Source organism: Mustela nigripes, chromosome 3, assembly GCF_022355385.1.
Source record: "Mustela nigripes isolate SB6536 chromosome 3, MUSNIG.SB6536, whole genome shotgun sequence".
Lineage (NCBI taxonomy): Eukaryota > Metazoa > Chordata > Mammalia > Carnivora > Mustelidae > Mustela > Mustela nigripes.
The window spans coordinates 110194242-110219246 of record NC_081559.1 but is presented as its reverse complement, the minus strand read 5'-3'; the positions used below and the strand labels follow the sequence as shown (position 1 = coordinate 110219246).

General features: G+C 38.7%; 1 protein-coding gene across 1 annotated transcript in view; it reads left to right on the top strand.

The window, feature by feature from the left end:
- The first annotated feature begins 269 nt into the window (after positions 1-269).
- MAP3K2 (mitogen-activated protein kinase kinase kinase 2) overlaps positions 270-25005 on the top strand; it is an 85320-nt gene continuing 60584 nt past the window's right edge. Inside the window, exon 1 of the mRNA XM_059394501.1 lies at positions 270-834. The gene's annotated coding sequence lies outside the window, so the exon portion shown is untranslated. The remainder of the gene's footprint in view (positions 835-25005) is intronic.

The window sequence follows — 25005 nt, the reverse complement described above, 5'->3', positions numbered from 1 at the left end:
AGGACTCCCGCAGAAGGTGGGGGTTATTGGCGCGCGTGCGTGTGCCCGGCGCACTGGGACCCGAGCCGCGGCTGGGAGATAGGGGCGGGGCTCGCGCCGGGGCTGACCCGGGCTGGGAATCCCCGCACTGCCCAACGCCGCGGGAAGCAGAGCTTGTGTGGGCGCAGCTGGCCACTGCGCAGGCGCGGGCACGGTCCTCTCGGCCTGCGTGCGGCGTTGCAGGCTGGGCGCGCGCGCCCGTGGCGGGTTCCGCTCCCGGCGGGCGGAGGGCTGCGCGCGCACAGGCGAGCCGGCCGTGACGTGCGCCGCGCTACGCCCAACGTCACGGGTCCGTGTGTAGTGGCGGCCCGCTGCCCTCAGCGGCGGCGCCTGACGAAAGTGGTGCGGCCGCTGGGTGCGGTGTTCAGGGGTCGTGCGGCGTGCGGCGGCTACGAGGGCGAGGACGACGACCGGCAGGCCTGGCACCTCCAACCGCGGAGTCGCCGTTCTTGCCCCTTCTCCGGCCTCTGGCGGCGCCCGGCCCACGGCTTCCTCCTTTCCTGCTCAGCTTCGCGCGGGCCTCGGGGCCGCGGCGTCTAGAAGTACCGAGGGGAGCCGAGAGGGCCCGGTCGGCCGCGACCGTCCACGCGCACTCCACCCCGGCGCGGGCTCCATGTGAAGGAGGGATCCGGCCCGCGCCAGACTCTTCGCGCGCCCCTCCGGCCCCCGGGGGCCCGCGGCCTCCCCCGACAGGGGGGCGCGGTGACAGGCCGCGCGGGGGCGGAGGGGCGGGCTCGGAGGCAGCGGCTGCCCCTCCTCGGGCCTGCGGCTCCCTACGTCCCCGCGGAACGGCCGGTACGTGCCTGTGTTTGTGTGGGGCGGGGGCCGCGGCGGGCCTGTGCGCAGCTCCCCAGGCGGGGGTTTCGCTAGGTGGTTGTCCTCCGGGTGGAGAGATTTCGGGGGTCCCCGCATCTTGTCCTGAGCCTCAAGTCTGAGCGCAGTAGACTGCTGGGCTGTGTAGCTGTCAGACACGTACTTTGCATGGATTTTAGAAGGAAGATTGCAGCTGCCCCGGGAGAAGTGTTATATGCAGTAAGCGAAAAAGTGCTTGTCTTTGCACTGTCACATTGTGATAATCTACTGATTGGGAAGGGGAGGTGGTGATTCTTCAAGCCTTAGGATTTACCATTTGGCCGGCAGTTGTCTTGCTTTGTCTGATTTTGTTTTTTCAGCACAATGAGGTCGGTACGTGTCTCCCCATTTTACAGATGAAAAATTGAGTCTCGGAGAGATTAGGGAATTTGCCCAAGGTCATGCACCTGGTAATTCGGGAAGCCCTGTTTCCCATATATGTATTTTCTGTAGGACTGTATTTTTGAGTCTTGAAAAAAATTATGTGAGGAAAATGAGAATAGTTGGAGAGTTTCTTCCTGGGAGTAAATTCTAAAGTAGGTAGATGTAATTTTCTTGTACTTAGGCTGTCAGTGTGTTTTGCTGCAGCTTAGCCAAATCATTTTCTTGGCTTTTTTTTTTTCTTTTAAAAAATTACTTTTAAAGGGTGGCGCTGGGCACCTTTACCCGTTTGCAGTAAAAAAAAAAAAAAATTAACAGAAAAAAGAAATTAACTTTTATTAAAAAAGAAATGTAATAAAATTTAAAAAGGATGAAACAAAAAAGAAATATAATTGGTAAAATGCATATTTCCTGAAAAGTTAACTTTACTTGTGCAGTTTGTTCTTGACAAATACAGGGAACTCGCAGTTAGGTTATTAGCTTGAGATTTCCTTATTGCAAAACTTGTTGCGGACTTGTGTGGCAATGGCTGAACATACTTAGTAATTGGTGCAGTCTTATGCAATATTTCTGAGTTGTCAAAATTAGTGTGTAGAATATCATAGAAAGTTATCTTGTAATTGTGTTTTTTTTTCCCTTTCATTGGTGTGTGGTGACTGATAAGTGCTTATAAACCAAAAATTGTCATTTTAACATTGGCTCGTATTATTTCTTTGCTTATAGTTAGGAAAAAGGATATTTCTTTTTATAGAAGAAAATATTAATAGATTCTTTGAATAGCGGAGGCTTAATGTATAGTTAGAAATGTTTAAGGAATGTATCCAATTACAGTACTCTGATTTTCTGCAGTATATTATCAGGTTTAAGAAAATTTGTAGTTGAATATTTTTGTGTTGTCTGTGAAGAAAAGGTTAAATTATAGAGTTGACAAGTGGTTAGTTCATAGATTGATTTGTTTGGTTAAAATGTGAACTATTTTGAGTCCTGTTGATTTATATTGAGTGTGATTCCATTATAGAATGGTTATCTTGGCGTGATTTCCATGTGTCTCTTTTGAGAAAAGTAACTGTTAAAGGCTTATTTTTAAAAATTGGATTACATTAGGGACTGAGTCTATTAATGGTTCTTTCATTTTTAGTTCACCTTGCTGCTACCAGAGTGGTAAACTGTGCTTAATAGATGCTGTGTTAAAATGAAGCCACGTTAAGGTTCTGACAGCTTTGGTTTTGGGTTCATCTTTTTTTCCTTTGTAGAATTGGAGTTCTCTGACCTCCTCAGTACCCTCCTCCAACTTTTTTTTTAATATGAAATAATATCAAGCATATATAATTTCAAACATACTGCTAATAGAGTGAACATCCGTACCATGATCCTCTAGATTCAGTATTGACATCTTGTATTTGCTTTATCTGTAAATATGTGTGTATTATTTTTGGTTCAGCCATTTGAAACTAAGCTGTGAACATTATGACACTTTATCCCTAAATATGTCAGCATACATTTCCAAAGGTGGACATTTCCTAACTTAGTCAAAATACCATTATTGTTATTTTTTTTAGTTCATATTTTCTGATCAGTAATTAGTTGATAAGTTTTTTAAAAAATAATTTATTTATTAAAAAAAATTTTTTTTATAAACATGTATCCCCAGGGGTACAGGTCTGTGAATCGCCAGGTTTACACACTTCACAGCACTCACCAAAGCACATACCCTCCCCAATGTCCATAACCCCACCCCCCCTTCTCCCAACCCCCCATAGTTTCTTAATGTAACCTAACATTCATACTTAAATCTCATATTTAAATCTCTCTATGTATACTGTTTGGTCATTTATGGTTTTTTCATACCCAGTCACACCAGACCAAGATACAAGATTTATTCACTGCATTTGGTGGTTAAATCTCTTTGATCTCTTTGAATCTAGAACAGTTTCACCTCTGCCTTTTAAAATGAAGTTGCTTTTTCTTTTCTTTTTTTAAAGATCAAACCAGTGGTCTTATAAAATGAGTAACATTTTCTATTTGTCTGATTCCGTACCACCCCCCCCCATAGTATCATTTAGTGTGTTCCTCTGTTCCCCTGAATTAGTTAACTGTAAGCTAGCTTTAAAGGCTTGATTAATTTCAAATTAAATATTTTGGGCAAGAATAACCCTTAAGTGATACTGTGTAGTTCACATTGCTTCCCATCAGGTCATATACTGTCAAGTCCCATTATTTGTGATGCTGAGTTTGATCACTTGGTTATGGGGGTTAAGGTAAGGTTTATTTTCCCCACTGCTGTTAGCAATCTGTGGCATGATAAATTAGCACTGTAGTGCTAGCTGTTCTCCAATAATCTGTCACTGAACAGTTGTAGCATATATTGCTGACTCTTGTTAGGCTAACTTTTGAATTTCAGTGTTACTCTTTTGTTGGTATATATATATAGAAACAAAAATCACAGGAATTATAAAATATCCTATACAACTATATTAATCAGATTCTGATTTGGGGGGTTTTAAAAATTTTTAATCATTAAAATTCATAAATTAACATTTTTAGTTGTGAATTCAAGGTATCGCCTGTTATGAATTTAAAAAAACCAAACCTGGCTTCTGAAAAATGGGAAAAACTCAATGCCTCTCTTTTCCTGGACTCTCACTGAAGGAGTGTGTTTAAGTTTTTCTTAGCCAATATTTGTTGACAGACAAAAATAACTAGATATATAGTAAAGGAAGAATGGATTTACTAAAAACGTTTTGAGAAAACTCTGAATTTTCTGGTTTAATGCAAGGAGCACTGGATTGAGAGTGAGAATATCTGCATTCTAATGGTAATTCTACCACTATGAAGTTTAAGAATTAAAATTTTTTTGACTTCACTCAGTGTTCTCACTCTGTAATGACCAAGTTAGTAAACATTTATGAATTGATTTTTATTGAAATATAATTGATACACAGTATCCTATTAGTTTTAGGTATATATCATAGTTATTTAATATTTTTTACATTACAGAATGATCTCCACAATAACTACAGATACCATTTGTCACTTTACAAAGTTATTATAATTTTATTGGTTATATTCTCTATGCTGTATATTACATTCCTGTGAGTTATATATTTTATGAATACTATGATTTCTGATAACGAGTATGTTGGCTACATTTAGAGGTGAACCTCATTTTAATTAAGCCAGGTAGAAATAAATGAAATATATGTAATATAAAATTGAATTTATTTCCCAACTAATTAACTGACATTTAATAGGTTATTGGTTTAAAAAAATTTTTTTTTACGTTACTGCTTTAGAGAAGTTTTGTAGTAGGATTTACTTAAGTTACACATTCTTTTATTAAAAATATGATTTAGGGGCACCTGTGTGGCTCAGTTGGTTAGATGTCCCAACTCTTGATTTCCTCTCTGGTTGTCTGCTTGGGAGTCTCATCTCTCCCCCTCTGCCTCTTCCTTTCACCTCCCCCACAGCTGATGGGTGCTTGCAGGCACAAGTGCTCTCATCTCTCTCTCTAAAATAAATAATCTCTTTTAAAAATATGATTTAATTCATTAAACAGGTTACATGAAGTTTTTTCACACCTTTTTGTAAGTCAGGATGAACTGTATATATAGAAATGAAGAATCTTTCCCCTTATTCTCGAGTGTTGTGTGAGGTATAGCTTTCTATCTGTACACGTACTTATGTTTATAAGAAATGCGTCTGTATAGTTTTTTTGTTTTTTGCCTTTTACCCAATATTTATTGGGAATATTGGTTGACTGCATTTTTTAATGATACTAATCATGGATTGGCTTTGTATTTTGTATTGTTGTCAGTTTATTGTTACTTAACTCTTAGATTGTTGTTTAATTTTTTGGTTACGCTTTGTCTTCCCAATTGCCAGGATAAGGTAGGATCTTTGGAATCTTTTCTCTGACTTGCACACTGCCTTTCTTCTAAGTGCTGAAGAGTGTTTTGTTTGAGATTCATAGTACCATTAATTTTATAAGCATTATGTGGTTTATAAACTTTGGGAGGTTTTTTTTTAAAGGTAATTTTTCCCATTTGTACAGTTAGTGATTTGTGTGGACTTTAATCAATAATTACTAATTAAAAAATAGGTTAAGATATGATTTTATCAGCATTCTTTGGTAATTACCAAATTAGGTCCCCTCATCACCACTACCTCTGAATACTCCTCAGGCACACTGCACCTGCCTCTACCATGGTACTCGCCACATTGTTCTATAATTATTTCCTTGTCCTCTACTAGGAAGTTAGCTCTAGGACAGAGGCAGTGTTTTGTTGATTTTGGTGCACCTAGATGACTGGAGCCAAATGTTTATTGAATAAATACAGAATTGACAGGCAGAAGGGACCTCTTTTCATAGTGTCCTAAGATTCTTGGAAGGTGGTGCCTACCTAATCACTGATCATTTACAAAAGGTTTCTTCTTAATTTGTTGGTTGTTTTCTTTGTTCTCCTTTGTGGTATTGTTTATTTAGCAAATATAAGCACTTTCTACATTCTAGGCACTGATTTAAAATAGTAACTTATTCCCCATTAACAACCCAGTGAATTAGTTACTGTTATTATACTCCTATTACAGATTAGGGAATTGAAACACAGAGATAGTAAGTAACTGGCCCATGTTCACACTTCTTGTGCTTGGTGGAGGTGGAGCTTGAATGCAGGCAGCCTAGCTCCACAATCTGTGCTCTTAACAATCGCACCTTGTTGCCTCTCTGCTTTATTAGGGCAACCAGAAAATTAGATTTGCTCGCCAGAGTACTGCCATTACCATTCATGGAGTGCCTGCTATGTACCAGGATGGGAGAGCATTTTAGAAGACCTTGAAGAGGAGACAGTACTTGAAATGAGTTAACATTAGTAAACTCTACAGATGACTGATGGTGATTATAATGTTTATTGAAAAAAATTAAATATAGAAAACATATGAAAAAATTAGTAATCAGTAAAGAGTTTGTACTTGGGAGTAAGATCTGAATGTAAGATCTGAATGTTTATCCTTTCTATGCCTCATTTATGTGTAAGATAGAGATAATGGTACTTATAGATTTGTCATGAGGTTTAAATGAGATAATATGTTTAGTATAGGGCCTTGCATATAAAAAGTGTTCAAAAAAATCTCTCATAGCTCACTTAGGTTATGTCTGTTTTAATGTATGTAGAAATCATTTTTTTAATGTGATTAGGAATGGTGATGGTTAGTTTAATTTTTTAAAAATATAAGGGGAATTAAAAATGACACATTTTACTTTAAATATTTTATTTAAAAAAACATGGATATGTAATGAAGTCTGAGTTATGTGATCCATCTAGAATTGTATGATTATTCCTTTTAGTCTTTTACAGTTTATTCACCTATTCTCACTTTAATAATAGTTTTTTTGAAACTAGCCTTTAAGTTTTTCTAAACACTCAACTTCATTTTCATGGAAACAAAAACTGTCTTCACAGTCACAATTTCATTGGTTTATATAATATCTAAACTGTATAATTATAACAAATACATAAACATATTTGATTCTTGGTATGTTGATGAGTGCAGAAATGTACTGGTTTGATAAAAAATAAGCTTAATTAATATTGAATGTTCCAATATTTTATCAGAAGACATTATAGAGAGGCAGAGAGTGTTGGTTAATTTGCCAAGTTGGTTTGTTAAGGAGGTTGGATAAGAAAATGTTGGTTCATTGCCTTCTATTTCTGAGTTCATGGATGTATGTATTATACAGATATTTAAGTGAATAAGAATGTAGATTGAAAGCTAATAGTCATTGTTTATCTCCGTTCTTCCCACTTTTTTCCTCCCCCTAATCTGTGTCTTTGTTTTTTCTTTGTATTATGGTTCTTTGGCAATGTATATAGTTTTCAGGTTTCCATTCTCCATCCTTCACGTTTGTCATAATTTCTCAGTATTTTCATCTCTATTATTTTACTTAGCATTCTAGGAGACCTGCTTGTATTTGACACAGTGTGGTTGTATAACCACATTCACAGTTCTGCTCTTTTGCCCTCCAGTGTGTACTAAAAAATATTTTTCATCTAATGAGTATTTCTGTAGTTGAATTTCTATTATCTTGGTAATCCTTGGTCTTTCCCATTTCCCCCCCACTCACATCCTTGTTTTGGTTCTCAGCCTGGTCTTTGCTTTAGTTTTTGTTTATGTTTCATAAAGGCATGTCTTTTGGCATTGAGGATATCACACAATTTTCTACAAATTTCAGACTGTATCTTGAGAGGAAGAAGTAACATTTGAATGTCTGTTACATGTCAGAAGCCTTACACACATTAATTTTACAGTAGCCATGGTAGATCATATTCTGATTTTTACAGGCAAAGAAATTGAGGCTTAGAGGTGTTAAGAATCTTGTTCATAGTTGGGGATTTTGCTTTGCTCTTCTAGTTAGAGCAAGGGTTCCTTAGCCTTTCTCAGCCTCCACATTGTTTACATGAAGCATTCTCCTTGGAAGTAGCTTCACTGCAATTTTCTGGGGGTAGGGCCAACATAATTTTTGGAAAATACACTCAACTACAGATACTGTACTTAACCTCTCATCTTTTTTTTTTTTTTTTTAAAGATTTTATGTATTTATTTGACAGGCAGAGATCACAAGTAGGCAGAGAGGCAGGCAGAGAGAGAGGGGGAAGCAGGCTCCCTGCCAAGCAGAGAGCCCGATATGGGGCTCGATCCCAGGACCCTGGGATCATGACCTGAGCTGAAGGCAGAGGCTTTAACCCACTGAGCCACCCAGGTGCCCCTTAACCTCTCATTCTTTATAATTGTTAAATCAGAGATTTCTGATAAATATTTGGGTAAATCTGAATGATTTCTTTGTATCAAGTGCGATTTTCAGTGAAATGAGTATGAACCGGTCCATTTTAAGCAAATGGTATAGGGAGTATGTTAATATTTCTGGTATCTAGGAGAAGTAATTTGAAAGAGTTTAATGTACTTGGTCAGAGAATTGAGAAATAGAATGAACATGAAGAATTTTCAGTCTAGTTTTTAAATTAAGTTTTAGATTATCATTCTGAATAGGCTATGAATAATAACCCTCAAAATCAGGAGCTTAAAACAAAGATTTATTTTTTTAAATTTTTTTATTTTAAAGATTTTATTTATTATTTGACTGATCACAAGTAGGCAGAGAGGCAGGCAGAGAGGGGGAAGCAGGCTTTCTGCTAAGCAGAGAGCCTGATGTGGGGCTCGATCCCAGGACCCTGAGATCATGACCCGAGCCGAAGGCAGAGGCTTAACCCACTGAGCCACCCAGGCGTCCCCAAAGATTTATTTTTTGCTCATGGTGTATGTTCACTAAGGGTCAGTTGGACTGCTTTTGCTCCATAGTGTAATCCTTACTTTGAATCCGACTGTGAATCCTTATTTTGGGGCCTCACTTGCTAGTAGCTATTATCTGGAACATATATGGTTGCTATAGGTAAAGGAAAAATACACTGTAGTGTGTTTTTCCTTTATATTGTGCTTCCTGGGAAGGAAATTTGTTTTTTTGTTTTTTGTTTTTTTTAATCCTTCTAGGTTCTTTGGTAAATTGCCATAAGACTGATGAACTGAATTGAGTATGTGAGCCACATGAGAATATGAAATCTACAGGTAGTCAGGCAGTTGAGGCTTATGCTGTCTTGAGCAGAGGAGAAGGGGTAGGGGTCTGATACTTCAAAGTGGGGGAGGAAGACAACAGTTTATGGGAAGATGGTAAGAGCAGATGTTTGGTAAACATTTTGCCATGCTTTGTGCAGACAGTGGGCCAGAGGGGAGGAATTTGATCTCCAGGTCCTGCTAGTTCCCTTGCAATTACCATGGCTCCCCATATTCTTTGCAGTTATCTCTGGTGATAGTTTAGATAGACTGGACCCTCTTTCTAAATTCTTTTAGGCAGTTAAGGGGAGGTAAAAAGCTCTTCCTGAATCTTTTGGGCCTGGATTGACTTCAGTTCGAACTAATCCACATGCCAAAGTGGTATATTTGGAGGGGGCTTGTTCTGAACCTCTTCACACTCAATACTTGGAACCTCTTGTAACCAGAAATGTGTATGTGGGAGGGGTTTCCACACCTTTAACAATTCTGTAATACCAGCCAAAGATACTGTCAGATTCTACAGGTTAAGACTGCCCTCCCTTCAGACCCAGTGGCAAGGCTAGGTAGTTGCCTGTGCTTCAGACCAATGGGCTGTAAATCAGAGGTTTCCATCTTTGGGATTTTTTGGGTTCAGTAAATTTGCAAGAGCAACTCACAGAATTCTGGAAAATACTAGATTACTGGTTTATTATAAAAGGGTATAACCCAGAAGCAAGCAGTTGGAAGAGATGTATAGGGCAATGTTTGGGGAAAGAAGGAGGCCATGGAGCTTCCATCTTTTCTTCTAGTACCACTCTTCCAACATCTCTGAGTGTCTGCCAACCCAGAACTTCTCCAAATCCCATTCTCTTTGTTTTTTAACAGAGGCTTCTTACCTAGGCATTTGTAGTTGACCTTAATCTTCTGCCCCCTTTCCCTCCCTGAAAGCCACAGCAAGGAGCTCAAAGTTCCAGTCCTCTAATCACATGGTTCCTCTTGGCAACCAGCTTCCATCACTAGGAGCTTTTCAAAAGTCATCTCATTAATATAAACTGAGGTGTGGCTTAAAGGTGTTATGAACAACAAAAGACAGATACATTATTCTAGCTACACCTCTGATGAGTATATCATAAAGTACGACCTGTTGAATCAATGTATTAGTCACCTGAAATTAAGGTAACATTGCAAGTCGACCTTACTTCAAAAAAAAAAAAAAAAAAAAAAGACTTGGTTTTTCTGAGCTCTTTGCCAGAAATGGGGACAAAGACCAGATACATGTTTTTTGTTTTTTTTTTTTTTAATTATAAATTACAATCTCATATCAGGACAGAAGAAAAATAGAATGTGTGAAAAGCATACTCTGGCTTTTAAAGCTTTTACCTGGGAGAAACATTCACCACTTCCACTCACATGTATTGGCCAGAAGTTTCATGGCTGTATCTGAATTGAACAGGGTGGAAAAGTTCAATATTTCCAAATACCCAGAAGGAGAACATCAAGTATTTGTGAACATCTCTACCACAGAAGCAGTGCTGTGGAAAACTGTTAAAAAATTATTTTGGGGAGTTATTAACAGGAGCCGATGGAAAAAGTATGAATTGATTTTGTTATTTTATAAGTTTTTGGGAACAGATCTATAGTTTAAAATGAAGTCAGTTTATAACTGCTTCTGTGCTGTTGTTTAATAATTGCTAAATGTTCTCAAATCATATTCTATTTTAGATTTGATCTGAAGGTGCTTAATTACCATTATTTGGTAAGTTTGTGATTACTATAATTAAGTTTGACTGACTTGGCTGCATTTTAATGGTATTTGTGGAGGGTTTTTTTTTTTTTAAGATTTATTAATTTATTTTAGAGAGAGCATGTGCAGGAGGGGTTGTGGAGGGGCAGAGGAAGAGAGAGAATCTCAAGCAGTCTGAGCTGAGCATGGAGCCTGACATGGGGCTTGATCCCTGGAACCTGAGATCACTACCTAAGCCTAAAATCAAGAGTGGGATGCTTAATTGACTGAGCCACTCAGGTGCTGCTCCCTTTTATTAAAAGTAGGCCCCATGACCAGCATGGAGGTCATGAACTCATGACCCTAAGATCAAGATCTGAGCTCAAATCGAGTCAGAGGCTTTGGGCGCCTGGGTGGCTCAGTGGGTTAAGCCTTTGCCTTTGGCTCGGGTCATAGTCTCAGGGTCCTGGGATCGAGCCCCGCATCAGGCTCTCTGCTCAGCAGGGACCCTTCTTCCCTCTCTCTCTGCCTATCAAATAAATAAAATCTTAAAAAAAAAAAAAAAAAGTCAGAGGCTTAATTGACTGAGCCACCCATGCACCCCTTTGGAGTTTTAATACAAAAAATGTTTTTTTGTTGTTGTTGGTTTTTTTTTTTGTTTTAATACAGCAGGAAATGAGACTAATGTTTCTGATTTAAGAAGAGATTAACATCATGATTCATGTGATGGCTTTAATTATTTTTAAATCAATTTGGGCATTTTAAAATAGCCTGTGGACTCCTTTTTAAAATTAGTAATATTTTGTTGTATAATATGACATATTTTATATATAGTTTGATGTACCCTTCTTAATATATAAATATATCATGATATAAGATATGATATAAGATCCTTTGATCCTTTGTTATAAGATATGATATATCTTATATATTAAGAAGGGTACATCAAACTATATATAAAATTCCTGAGTTGCTTAGAACTAAAAGGAAACAAAAGATGTAGAAGGTAGCCCAGCCTTAGTGTTGATAAAAATCTGCGTTGAGAGATGGTATGATGTTAACCATCTAGTCTGTAGGCAGTACATGGCTGCATTCTAACAACTTCACCCCTAAACCCACCTTGTTCCTGTTTATATAATCTTGTCTCATGATTTGGGAAAGGGTAGATTAATTATGCATTCTGAGACCGTGTAATGTGTATTATTAATTAGTATTACAGAGTTTGCCTGTAGTCATGGATTGTTGCATATTGCCTTACTGTTGAGAGGTTTACTCAGGGACGTGCCAGAGGGATTTCTTTTTTTTTTTTTTTTTTTTTAATTTTTTTTTTTTTAAAGATTTTATTTATTTATTTGACAGAGATCACAAGTAGGCAGAGGCAGGCAGAGAGAGAGGAGGAAGCAGGCTCCCTGCTGAGCAGAGAGCCTGATGCGGTACTTGATTCCAGGACCCTGAGATCATGACTTGAGCCGAAGGCAGCGGCTTAACCCACTGAGCCACCCAGGCGCCCCGCCAGAGGGATTTCTTGCTAGAGTTTTCCTGAAGGGAGTACCACAAACTATATTCCATACTGTTTGTTGAACACTGATGGTGAATAGGAAAGCCCAAGTTCAGTGTCAAATCTGACATTAATTAGAAATAAACTGTGACAGAGGGCTTCAACATTTCTGAATTTGAAAAAGTTGCTCTAGGTGATTTCTTAAGGACCTGACTAGCCTGTGAAACCTGTAACATAATAGAAAATAGAGAATCAAGAGATTGAAGGTCTTCTGCTTGAGGCGGTTGTTAAGATGACAATTGTCCAGGGATGATTTGTTATAGGGCAGCATCTGGAGCATAAGGAGCTCTCTTTAAGTGTTACTAATTTGTCAGAATGAGATCTCTTAAAGTTATGTTATAGCTGGATACCTTGCGTTGGACTTGACGTGTAGTAGGTTTTCAGTAAAATGCTTGTTGAAAGAGTGAATGAATCTCTTCAGAACTAATGTGATAGAAATCAGAATCATCTGTGGCAGTTTAGTGATAAAATCCAGCGTAGCCTAGAAAATAACAAAGAACTAAATTATTTTCATGTTATGAATAGGAAACCAGGACTTTGGAAATACTGTAGCTGAAAAGGGAAGGAAGATCTTTTTGGAAAGGGGGCAGAAAAGTATGGGAAAAATTGTACATTCAGTTTTTAATGCCCACTAGAAATTTTTAAATAATTTATGGATATATTGGGATAAGCCCAAAATGATTACAGAAAAGAAAAAAAAAGAAGAAGAAGCTTCCCTCCTTCCCAGTGGAAAAAAACATTTGGGACAAACCACACATCAACAAATATTTTTCTTCTCAGAATCCTTCCATATCCTTGTTCTTTGTTTCTCCATCTTCACATCTCTGACCAGAGCATAGACGTACCTAAGTGTTCTTAGCTTATTTGTTCCTAGTTAATAAATTGATACTAATATGTTAATCTGATACCCACTCTAGTGTTTTTTGTCATTTAAATCTTGCTTTTTTTGTAAATGGGAGGATCAAGTAGGGAGATATGGTTTCTTTTTCTTTTTTTAAAATATTTGAGAGTGAGTGAGAGAGCATGAGCCCTTGAGCATGGGGGTGGGGGTGCAGAGGGAAAGGGAGAAGCAGGCTCCCTGCTGAAGGGGGAGTCTTGACTCAGGGCTCAATCCCAGGACCCTGGGATCATGACCTGAGCTGAAGGCAGACACTTAACTAACTGGGCCACTCATGTTTCTTTAGAATAAGGGACACTTCAGCTTGTTTGGAAGCAAGGATGGGCAGTGTAGAACTATAAAAATTTTGGTGCCTGGGCAGCTTAGTCTTTAGGCATCTGCCTTCTGCTTGGGTCATAATCCCAGGGTCCTGGGATTGAGCTCCGCTTTGGGCTCCCTGCTTGATGGGAAGCCTGCTTCTCCTACCTCCTCTTGTGTTCCCTCTCTTCCTGTGTCTCTATCAAATAAATAAAATCTTAAAAAAAAAATAAGGCTTGATTAGAAGCTGTGAAAAGACCAAGTGACCTAGATTTGGTTATGCAGGAAGATTTCAAAAGGAAAGTTTGCAGAGATTTCTTGGTCATTGAATTGGGAGGAGGCTTGGGGCAGCTGATTGGCTCAGTTGGTAGAACATGTGACTCTTCTTTTAATTTAAATTCAATTAACATAGTGTATTATTAGTTTCAAAGGTAGAATTCAGTGATTCATCAGTCTTACATAATACATAGTGCTCATTACATCAAGCATGTGATTCATGATCTTAGGGTTGTGAGTTTGAGCCCCATGTTGGGTATAGATATTACTTAAAAATATCTAAATGGGAGGCGGTTCAAGTGCTTGCATTAGTTAGGGTTCAGTCAGGGAAGGAGAACTATTATTAGGGAATAAGAGATTTGTGAAAGGAGTAAAACCTTACACAGTTGTGGGAGAAACTCAGAAAGCAGAGTTTTTAAGGGGGAATTGGCAGATCAAAATCAGTCATCAGCTTTCTTAAGCAGTGGTACAATGGGTAAGTGAGAGTGTAGATAAATCTGAGGAGTCTGGTATGCCAGGTGATGGAGTAGAACCATATAGTAGAGCTGGTGGAAAGTCTGTGGAAAGCTGTTGCCTCTGTATAGCTACCTCTTCTGTGGTTTCCAGTCAGGTTTTTGGTGGTGGACCTGCGGGTGCTGTTTGGTCACAAGGTGCAATCAGGAAGAGCTGTATGCAGATCAGGGGAGAGCAAACATATGGTGAAATCTGCTGGCAACTCTGTACCTGTTTATCTAACCCTGATCTTCAGAGTAATTTCCTCCTCTGGCCAACTCTAACCTGGAGCCATATGGGAAGAGGATTCTGGGAAATGTAGTTTAAACTTAACCAGGTTGGCATAATACAAAGTGAGATACATACAAAGTGAGATACCTGCCACAGCAGGTGATTGTGGGGTGGGTGGGGAACTACAGTGAAGGCTGTGATATTTTATAAATCTAGGTTCATGCTGCTATAAGAGAGCAAGTTCTTTAAATTCTCCAAGCCTTTTTCCATCTCTCTGAAGTGGGGAGATAATATCTCTCTGAAGTGGGATGTTCTGAAGATTAAGTAAAATGTTTGAAAACATTTAGCAGAGTGTAGGCACAGTGCAAGCTACTATAACAGTAGCTTTTATTAAAGTAGTAATTAGTAGTGAGAAGGGAAGAGTATATTTTGAAAGGGGAGGGGAGAAGTACAGGGAAGAGAGATGGATGGTGAGAAGAATAAAGTAGAAGACATGGTTCCTGTATTTCAGCATGTTGTATGTAGTCTGGCTGCAGGGACACATGTACACACAGAGACGAGTTAGGAAGCTATAATAGGAAATAATATCCTTTAAGGAGGATGGTTCTTTGTCGTGGTGAGTGGAATGATAGCAAGTGCTGTCATGCTAGTGTATTTAGGTTAAGTGGTAATGTATGTGAAATGCCTAACATACTTTAAAACAAAAAAAAAAAAAAAAGAAGAAGAAGAAATGCCTAGCATACTGTCAGTGCAGAGAGGATAATTATTTTCCACTTCTGTCATTTATAGAGGGAAGGATGACCAGGTGAGGGCGATAGGGAAGGCTTAAACTGAGTCTAAAAGATGGTTTGGACAGGTAGAAAAAAGGGAGGAAGCATTTCCGAAGATATAAAAAGCATCAATAAGACATGTAGCCCTTCATTAGCACAACTCAGTACCTGTTGATTCCTACTGTTTGCTTTTGGTAGTCTGTTAGTAATTTCTAGAGATTGTCTCTGCTTCTGCTTGAGTCAGTTCCTTACCTCTAGGCCATCAGTTCAGTGAGGGCTGTGGGACCACACTGTGCTAGTTTGCTGACACTTAGTAATTCAGTGGGTTATTGGAGGCAGGGATGGTCAAGGGACAAATTTCCAAAAAAAGACTACTATGATGGGTGAATAACTTTAATCAGTCTCTTTGTTGTATTTCCTATTTCCCTGTTATAATTCTACCGGTTTTTTTTTCTTTTCTTTTTTTTTTTTAAGAAAGACAACATGGGCAGGATGGGGTGGTTGTGGTGGGCAGGGAGGGGGAGAGAGAACCTTTTTTTTTTTTTTAATTTTTATTTATTTATTTGACAGACAGAGATCACAAGTAGGCAGAGAGGCAGGCAGAGAGAGAGGAAGGGAAACAGGCTCCCCACTGAGCAGAGAGCCCGATGCGGGATTTGATCCCAGAACCCTGGGATCATGACCTGAGCCGAAGGCAGAGGCTCTAACCCACTGAGCCACCCAGGTACCCCTGGGGGGGAGAGAGAATCTTAACACAGAGCTCATAGTGGGTCTTGAGCTCAGGACCCTGAGATCATGACCTGAGCCAAAACCAAGAGTCTGGACTCTTAACTGAGTTACCCAGGCGCCCAGTAATTCTACCTTGTCCTCTTCAGTTCCTCGAACTAAGCATTTTAATCTTGTTTCATACAATTAATATTTGTTTAGGTTTACCACATTTGCCAGGTTTTTAGTTTTTTTTGGTTTGTTTTTGCTAGCATTTGTTCTCTTGGAATCACTTTCTTTTTTCTTGAACTATATCCTTAAAAAGGATCTTTTGGTGGTAAATTATAATTGTTTGTTAGAAATCTTTAGCTCTTGTTCTTGAATGCTATTTTAGTTGTGCATGAAAATCAGAATTGGCAGTTATTTTTCCCTCAGCATTTTGAAGATACCATTCCATTTAGTTTCTGTCCTATATCAGACATAGAAGGCTGTATGGAGGTTTTATTAATGATAATGTATTTTATTGTGTCATTAGTATATACTTGACTTTTGAATGGAAATATTTGTGTTGGTTTTCTTTTTCTTACTGTTTTAATTTAAAAATTCATTGGGTAGTGGGGTGCCTGGATGGCTCAGTTTGTTGGGTGTCCAGGTCGTGGTTTTGGCTGAGGTCATGATCTTAGGGACAGGGAATTGAGCCTGGTGATGGGCTCTAGGCTTGGTGGTGAGTTGGCTTGGGAGTCTTTTCCTCTGCTTCTCCCTTTGCCCCTTTTCTGCATGTATACTCTCTCAAATAAGTAAATACTTTTTAAAAAAAGATTTACTTATTTATTTGAGAGAGTGAATATGAGCATGAGAGCGAGGGTGGTGCAGAGAGAGAGGAGAGACAATCCCTAGCATACTCTGGCTAAGTGTGCAGCTTGACCCAGGGCTTGATTCTGCAGCTCACAAAATCACAACCTGAACGGACACCAGAGGAGGTTGCCCAGCTGACTGAACCACCCAGGTGCCCCTAAATAAATCTTTAAAAAAATAATTCACTGGGGCACCTGGGTGGCTTAATTGTTTGGGCGATTCCCTTCAGCTCAGGTCATGATCCTGGAGTCTGGGGATCAAGTGCTGCATCGGGCACCTTGTCCAGCGGGGAGTCTACTTCTCCCTCTGACTTTCCCTCTCTCATGCTCTCCCTCTCCCATTCTCTCTCAGATGAATAAATAAAATCTTTTTTTTTTTTTTAAAGATTTTATTTATTTATTTGAGAGAGAGAGATCACACTAGACAGAGAGGCAGGCAGAGAGAGAGAGAGGGAAGTAGGCTCCCTGCTGAGCAGAGAGCCCGATGCAGGACTCGATCCCAGGACCCTGAGATCATGACCTGAGCCGAAGGCAGTGGCTTAACCCACTGAGCCACCCAGGTGCCCCGAATAAATAAAATCTTAAAAAAAAAATTCACTGAATATTTATTGAAAATCTTAGGAATGTCAAAGGGATGAATATAATAAGCCTTTAAGCAATTTTTGTAAAAAAGATTTTATTTATTTGTTTGACAGATGCAGGAAAGGGAACACAAGTAGCTGGTGTGGGAAAGGGAGAAGCAGGCTTCCCACTGAGCAGGGAGCCTGTTCTGGGGCTTGATTCTAGGACCCTGAGATCATGACCTGAGCCAAAGGTAGAGGCTTAGGGAGCCACCCAGGTGCCCCACCTTTAAGCAATAATACAGTTTTAGTTGTTTACATGCACAATTTCTAAAATGTTTGCCTACCTTCTCTGTTTTAGCACTGAATATATATATATATAAACTGGTCATTATTTCTATAATTATGGAGCTTCATTTCAGTGAAAGTAAGGCAGACACTATAGGGTGACTATACAATTTATTATCCATACTGTGTGACTTTTGAGAGTGAAAGGAGACTGTTGTTAATTATCCTGGGGTGGGGCGCCTGGGTGGCTCAGTCATTAGGTGTCTGCCTTGGGCTGGGGTCATGGTCCTGGGGTCCTGGGATTGAGCCCTGCATCAGGTTCCCTTGCTCAGCAGGCAGCCTGCTTCTCCCTCTGCTCATGCTCTGTCTGTCAAATAAATAAATAAATAAAATACTTAAAAAAAATATCCTGGGGCAACAGGTAAACTGGGATTTTCCTTAGCAAACTGGGATGTATGGTTTACCCTACCTATATGCAGATGAGTACATTATAGGCAATATGTACAAAATATCATGAGAATGTTATAAATAATAAAATTAAAAAAATTGAATACAAAAACACAAGTAGTAGTATATAAATATCCAAATACTGAAGTTATATTTAATTAATGATAGCAGTAACACTGTGTTCCTAGTAATGAAGCCTACCTTGATGTCAGCTTAGCCCAACTGAAAATATGACAAAAGCCACATTTGGCAAAAAATTTTAAGAAATCTCAAAATTGGATACATAGGAGACCATGCCCAGAAATGGAGGAAAATGGGGTGCAAATGCTCATAGTGGCAGTTAAGTTAACTAGAGAAGGTCTTCTGAATAAATTGTTCTGAGATGCATATTAGTAGGAACTCCTAAAGAGGAGGGAGAGATGGGCGTTCAGGGAACAGGCAGAAGCCAGGCACCAGGAGGTGGGATCTGTCAAGTCATTTGGGAAAGGCAGGTATTTGGATTGACTAAGGTGTGTGCTGTGTCATGTTGTAGTTTTAAGTAGAGTAAGATTTGAGGTTCGTTTATTTAAGGTCTTGTTAGTGGGCTTGCCATAAACAAAGTGCTTTTAGGTCCTGTGGGAGATAGGAAGATATGTGTGTAATGTTTCTTGTCCTCAAGGAGCTTATTGTAATGAAGACACAGCCAGGTGCCCACATACAGCCTTTTTACAAAGCATGAAACAAAAGGGATTATGGGAATTAATTTGATTTAAATATCTAGCCTTGGGGTTTTATGTGGGAGTTTGAGAGGTACTATGTTTGATATTATTTGGGAGTTTTGATTTATATGATAAGCAACAAAGTGTTTAGCTCCTATTAGCAGAACGAGAATGTTTGATATAATCCTATTTTGACCATAACCCTGGTCGTGATTTTATTGTACCATTGTTAAAGTATTTGCCTTTCTAAGCTTTGGAAAAATTTTAGAATTTTAAAAAGACATTTCATCATTTCCATAATTCAGGTGATCAGTGAAGGGAGCATACGCAGTAGGCATGTATTAAATGTTGGTTGAACAAATGAACAAATGAGAGACAATATAAGGTAGCATGTAAGAGTGAGTGCCTTCTGAACAAGATTGTCTGGGTTCCAGTGTTGAACTTTATGTTTTATTATTTTTTGGGTGTTTATTGTGCTCTGGTATTTTTCTGTTAAGTGCTTTACAAAAACTTGATTCAAAACTTAGAGTAATCATATGAAGTGGGTACAGTTACTTTCCCCATTTTACATTTAAGGAAATGGGCACCAAGAGCCATTATTATTATTATTATTATTATTATTATTATTATTATTATTTTGTCAGTGAACCATTGAGTAATGTTTTTGGAAAATCAGTTATCAGTCTTTTCTTTCTAGTGCCTGATAGAAATATCAGGGAATGACAGCCAGAATGCAAATTACCTTATCTACATCAGCCTGTAGTGATTTGAGAAAAGCTTGAATTCATTAGAGTATTGATTTAAGAGTTACCCTCTTCAAGATAATCTAATGCAGGAAAGAAATTAAGATTTGTATGTATTTAAAATAAACTTCCAGGTATTCTCAGTACGGTTTAGGAAGTAAGAGAAAAAAATTTAAGTATATCAAATTATTTTTAACAAGTGTTTATATAATTATTACCTTATGCCAGTCCCCTCTAAGCACTATATAAACATTAACTTGTTTAATTCCTATGGCAATCCAGTGATGGTATTATACCCAATATACCAATAAAAGTCTTTGTATTATAGATGAGGAAAGTAAGAGAGTATGAGTCATTTGCCTAATGTCACGCAGCTAGTGAGTGGCAGATGCAGATTTCAAACCCAGGGAATTTGGGCTCTGCAGTTTGAGGTCTTAACCACTGTGCTTGCTGTTCCCCCCCTCTTCTTTCCTTTTTGTAGTTTTGTTTTTATTTATATTATAGTTAGTTAACATATAGTGTAGTATTAGTTTCAGGAGTAGAGTTTAAATGATGCAACACTCACTTACATACAACACCCAGTGCTAATCAAAACAAGCGTCCTTAGGGCACCTGGATGGTTCAGTCAGTTAAGCGTCTGCCTTGGGCTCAGGTCATGATCCCAGGGTCCTGGGGTCCTGGGATCCAGCCCCCCACGTAGGGCTCTCTGCTCAGGGTGGAGCCTGCTTCTTCTACCCCCCCCACTCTGGTCTCTCTCAGCCTGCAAATAAATAAATGAAATCTTAAAAAAAAAAGTGTCCATAATTCCCATCAAACATTTAACCCATCCTCCTGTCTACCTTCCCTCCAGCATCTCTTAGTTTGTTTTCTGTAGTTAAGAGTCTCTTTTATGGTTTGCCTCTCTCTCCTTTTTTTTCTGTGTTCATCTGTTTTGTTTCTTAAATTCCACAGGAGTGAAATCATATGTTATTTGTCTTTCTTGTAGTTTGCTTAATGTAATACTCTCTAGCTCCATCCACATGATTTCATATGGCAAGTTCTTTTTATGGCTGAGTAATATTCCATTGTGTGTGTATTATATATATATATAATATATATAAATATATGATATTATACACATACATATATATAATATATGATATTATATATTTATATATTTTATATATTTTATATATTATATATATATATATATATATATATATATATATATATATAATCACATCTTCTTTATTCATTGCCGAGTGGACATTTGGGGTCTTTCTATAATTTGGCTATTGTTGATAATGCTGTTTTAAGCATTGGGTTGCATATACCCCTTCTAATCTGTATTTTTGTATCCTTTGGGTAAATACCTAATAGTGCAGTTGCTGGATCCTAAGGCAGTTCTATTTTTAATTTTTTTGAGGAACCTCTGTAGTGTTTCCTAGGATGGCTGCATCAGTTTGCATTCCCACCAGCAGTGTAAGAGGGTTCCCCTTTCTCCGCATCCTTGCCAATACCTATTGTAACTGTGTTAATTTTAGCCATAGGTGTGAGGAGATACCTCATTGTAGTTTTGATTTGTATTTCCTGGATGATGAGTGATACTATGTATCTTCATGTGTCTGTTAGCCACCTGTATGTCTTCTTTGGCAGAATGTTCTTGGGGTGCCTGGGTGGCGCAATGGGTTAAGCCTCTGCCTTCAGCTCAGGTCATGATTTCAGGGTCCTGGGATCGAGCCCCACATCAGACTCAGGGAGCCTGCTTCCCTCCTCTCTCTGCCTGCCACTCTGCCTACTTGTGATCTTTCTCTCTGTTAAATAAATAGGTAAAATTAAAAAAAAAAAAGAAAAATATCCTTCTGCTCATTTTTAAATTGGATTATTTGCTTTTTGGGTGTTGACTTAGATCCATCTTTATAGATTTTGAATGCTAACCCTTTATCAGACATGTCATTCGCAAATATTTTCTCCCATTCCATAGTTGGCCTTTTAGTTTTGTTGCTTCCTTCCCTGTGCTTTTTATGTTGATGTAGTCCCAATAGTTTATTTTTGCTTTTGTTTCCCTTGACTCAGGAGACATACCTAGTCAGAAGTTGCTACGGCTGATGGCAAAAAGGTTATTGCCTGTGCTCTCTAGGATTTTGATTGTTTCCTGTCTCACATTTAGGTCTTTAACCCATTTTGAATTTATTTTTGTGTATAGTATTTTTGTGTAGGACATAAGCATGCGGTCCAGTTTCATTCTTTTGTGTGTTGCCATCCAGTTTTCCCAACACCATTTGTTGAAAAGACTTTTTCTGTTGGGTATTCTTTCCTGCTTTGTTGAAGATTAGTGATGATAGGGTTGTGGGTCCACTTCTGGGTTTTCTATTCTGTTCCATTGATCTCTTCTGTTCTTATTTTTATAGGGAGCATGACCCACTGAGAGATAATATGTGTGTGAAGTAATGTTAGAGATAACAGATATATTCAGTTTTTGTATAATACTTTAAAAAGAAAAATCAGGGGTGCCTAGGTGACTAAGTCATTTAAATGTTTGACTTCAGCTGAGGTCATGTCTCAGGGTCCTGGGATTGAGCCCCATGAAAGGCTCTCCACTCAGCAGGGAATCTACTTGTTCCTCTCCCTCTGCCCCTCCTTCTACTTGTATATGTATGCTCTCTCTTTCAAATAAATAAAATCTTTTTAAAAATTTTTAAAAGGAGGGCGCCTGGGTGGCTCAGTGGGTTAAGCCGCTGCCTTCGGCTCAGGTCATGATCTCAGGGTCCTGGGATCGAGTCCCGCATCGGGCTCTCTGCTCAGCAGGGAGCCTGCTTTCTCCTCTCTCTCTCTCTGCCTGCCTCTCTGCCTACTTGTGATCTCTCTCTGTCAAATAAATAAATAAAATCTTTAAAAAAAATTTTAAAAGGAGAAAAATCAGAATTACACATAAAGTTACTGCAAACATTTGTGTACTAGTATTGTGTAGACATATGCTTTCAGTTTTTCTTTTGAGTAAATACCATTTCTTGAATGGGTGGATTGTGGCATATTGCCAAACTCTTTTCTGAAGTGGCTGTACCATTTGACATTCTTACACCAATGTGAACATTTTAGTTGCACAGCATCCTCATCAGCACTTTAGATTGCCTATTTCTTTGAATCTCACCATGGTTTTTCTCCCTGCCTTCTTTCCAAAGATGGAAAGGTGGGAATTTAACTTTTTTTTTTTTTTTTTTTTTTTTTTTTGGAGCAGTTTAGGTTTACAGTAAAATTGAGGGTAAAGTACAGGGTTCCCGTATACTCTCTCACCCCCTCCTAGTTCTCCTATTTATTAACATGTTGCATTAGTTATGTTATAATCAGTGGGCCTATATTGATAAAATTATTATTAACTAAAGTATAGTTTACATTAGGGTTTATTCCCTGTGTTGAATACTTGTGTGGGTCTTCACAAATGTATCATGACACATACCTACCATTATTACAATATCATGCTGTAATGTGAACAGTTTCACTGCCCTATAAATCTGTGGTTCACCTATTCATCCCTGCCTCTTGTCTCCTGAACTCTGGTAGCCACTGACCCTTTTATTGTCTCTGTAGTTTTGCCTTTTCCAGGATGTAATATTCTTGGAATCAGTCATACAGTAGCCTTTTCACATTGGCTTCTTTCACTTAGCAGTACGCCTTTGAGGTTCCTCTATGTCTTTTTGTAGCTTGATAGCTCTTCTTTTTAAAAAATCACTAAATATTCCATCTTTTGGACATCCCATAGTTGGTTTCTCCATTCACCTATTGGGGAACATCTTATTGCTTGAAAGTTTTGGCTATGAATCAAGTTGCTGTAAATGTCCATGTGCAGGTTTTTGTGTGAACCTAGTTTTCATCTCCTTTGGGAAAATACCAGGAAGCATGCTCACTGGGTTGTATGGTAAGAGTATGTTTACTTTCATAAGAAATTGCCAGACTGGGCGCCTGGGTGGCTCAGTTGCTTAAGCGTCTGCCTTTGGCTCTGGTCATGGTCCCAGGGTCCTGGTCCCTGAGTTGGGCTCCCTCCTTACTGTGGAGCCTGCTTCTCCCTCTTCCTCTGCTCCTCCCACCCTGCTGGTGCCCATGGTCTCTCTCTCAATTTAAATAAATAAAATCTAAATTAAACCTGTCAAACTGTATTTTAAAGGGACTTTACTATTTGACATGCCCAGTTTTTTTGAATCTCATTGTGGTTTTGATTTGCATTTCCATAATGACTAATGATGTTGAGCATCTTTCATGTGTTTATTTGCCATCTCTGTCTTTTTTGGTGAACTATGTGGCTGAATTTCCTATCCTTTTCTTCATTTGGTTGTTTGTATTTTTTAGTGGGTTTTAATAGTATTTTAATATTCTACTTACAAGTCCTTTGTTGGATACAGTTTTATACATACATTCTCTTTCTGGGGCTTGCATTTTCATTTTCTTCATAGCGTCTTTTGAAGAACAAAAGTTTCTAATTTTGATAAAAGTTCAATGCATTTTTTCCTTTAAAATTTCTATTGTTGCTCTTCAAAGAAAATGAAATCTTGGGGCATCTGGGTGGCTTAGTTGGTTAAGTGTCTGCCTTTAGCTTAGGTCATGATCCCAGAGTCCTGGGATCAAGCCCTACAAGGGGCTCTGTGCTAAGTGGGGACCCTGCTTTTCCCTCTCTGCCTGCCTGCCACTGCACTGCCTGTTCTCTCTCTTTGTCACTCTCTCTGTCAAATAAATAAAAAATATATATATAAAAAAAGAAATCCTTGCCAAACTCAAGGTTGCAAAATTTTTTTCTAGTGGTTTTGTAGTTTTAGTTCTTATATTCAGATGTATGATCTTTTCTGAATTAATTTTTATATATGTGAAAGGGCCGAGTTATCCAGTTGTTCTGCCACCATTTATTGCAAAGATTTTTCTTTCCCCATTGAATAGCTCTCTAGCACCTTGTCATTCAGCTATAATTCACATATACAGTTCACTCATTTGAAGTGTATAAAGTTCATTGTTTCTTTTTTTTGTTTTTTTAAAGATTTTATTTATTTGACAGACAGAGATCCCAGTAGGCAGAGTGAGAGAGGGGGAAGCAGGCTCCCTGCTGAGCAGAGAGCCCAGTGCAGGACTCGATCCCAGGACCCTGGGATCATGACCTGAGCCAAAGGCAGAGAGGCTTTAACCCACTGAGCCACCCAGGCGCCCAATTCATTGTTTTTTTAGTAATATTTACAGAGCTGTGCAACCAGAATTGCAATCAATTTTAGAGCATTTTCATCATTACAGAAAAATACTTTGTACTCTTTCACTGTTAACCCCAGTTCTCTCATCTTCCTAGCCCCGGGCAACTACTTTCTGTCTCTCTAGCTATGCATATTCTGGGCATTTCATTATAAGTGAAATTTTATGATTTGTGGTCTTTCATGATTGTTTTTTTTTTGACTTAGCATAATGTTTTCAGGGTTCATCTGTGTTGTCTGATGTATCAGTACTTCCATTTCTTTTTATGGCTGAATAATACTCCATTTTGTGGATGTAACACATGTTTATTCATTCATCAGTTGAGGGACATTTGGGTTGGAACATTTACTTACAAATTCTTGTATGGACATATGTTTTCAGTTCTCTGAGGTAGTAATTGCTGAACC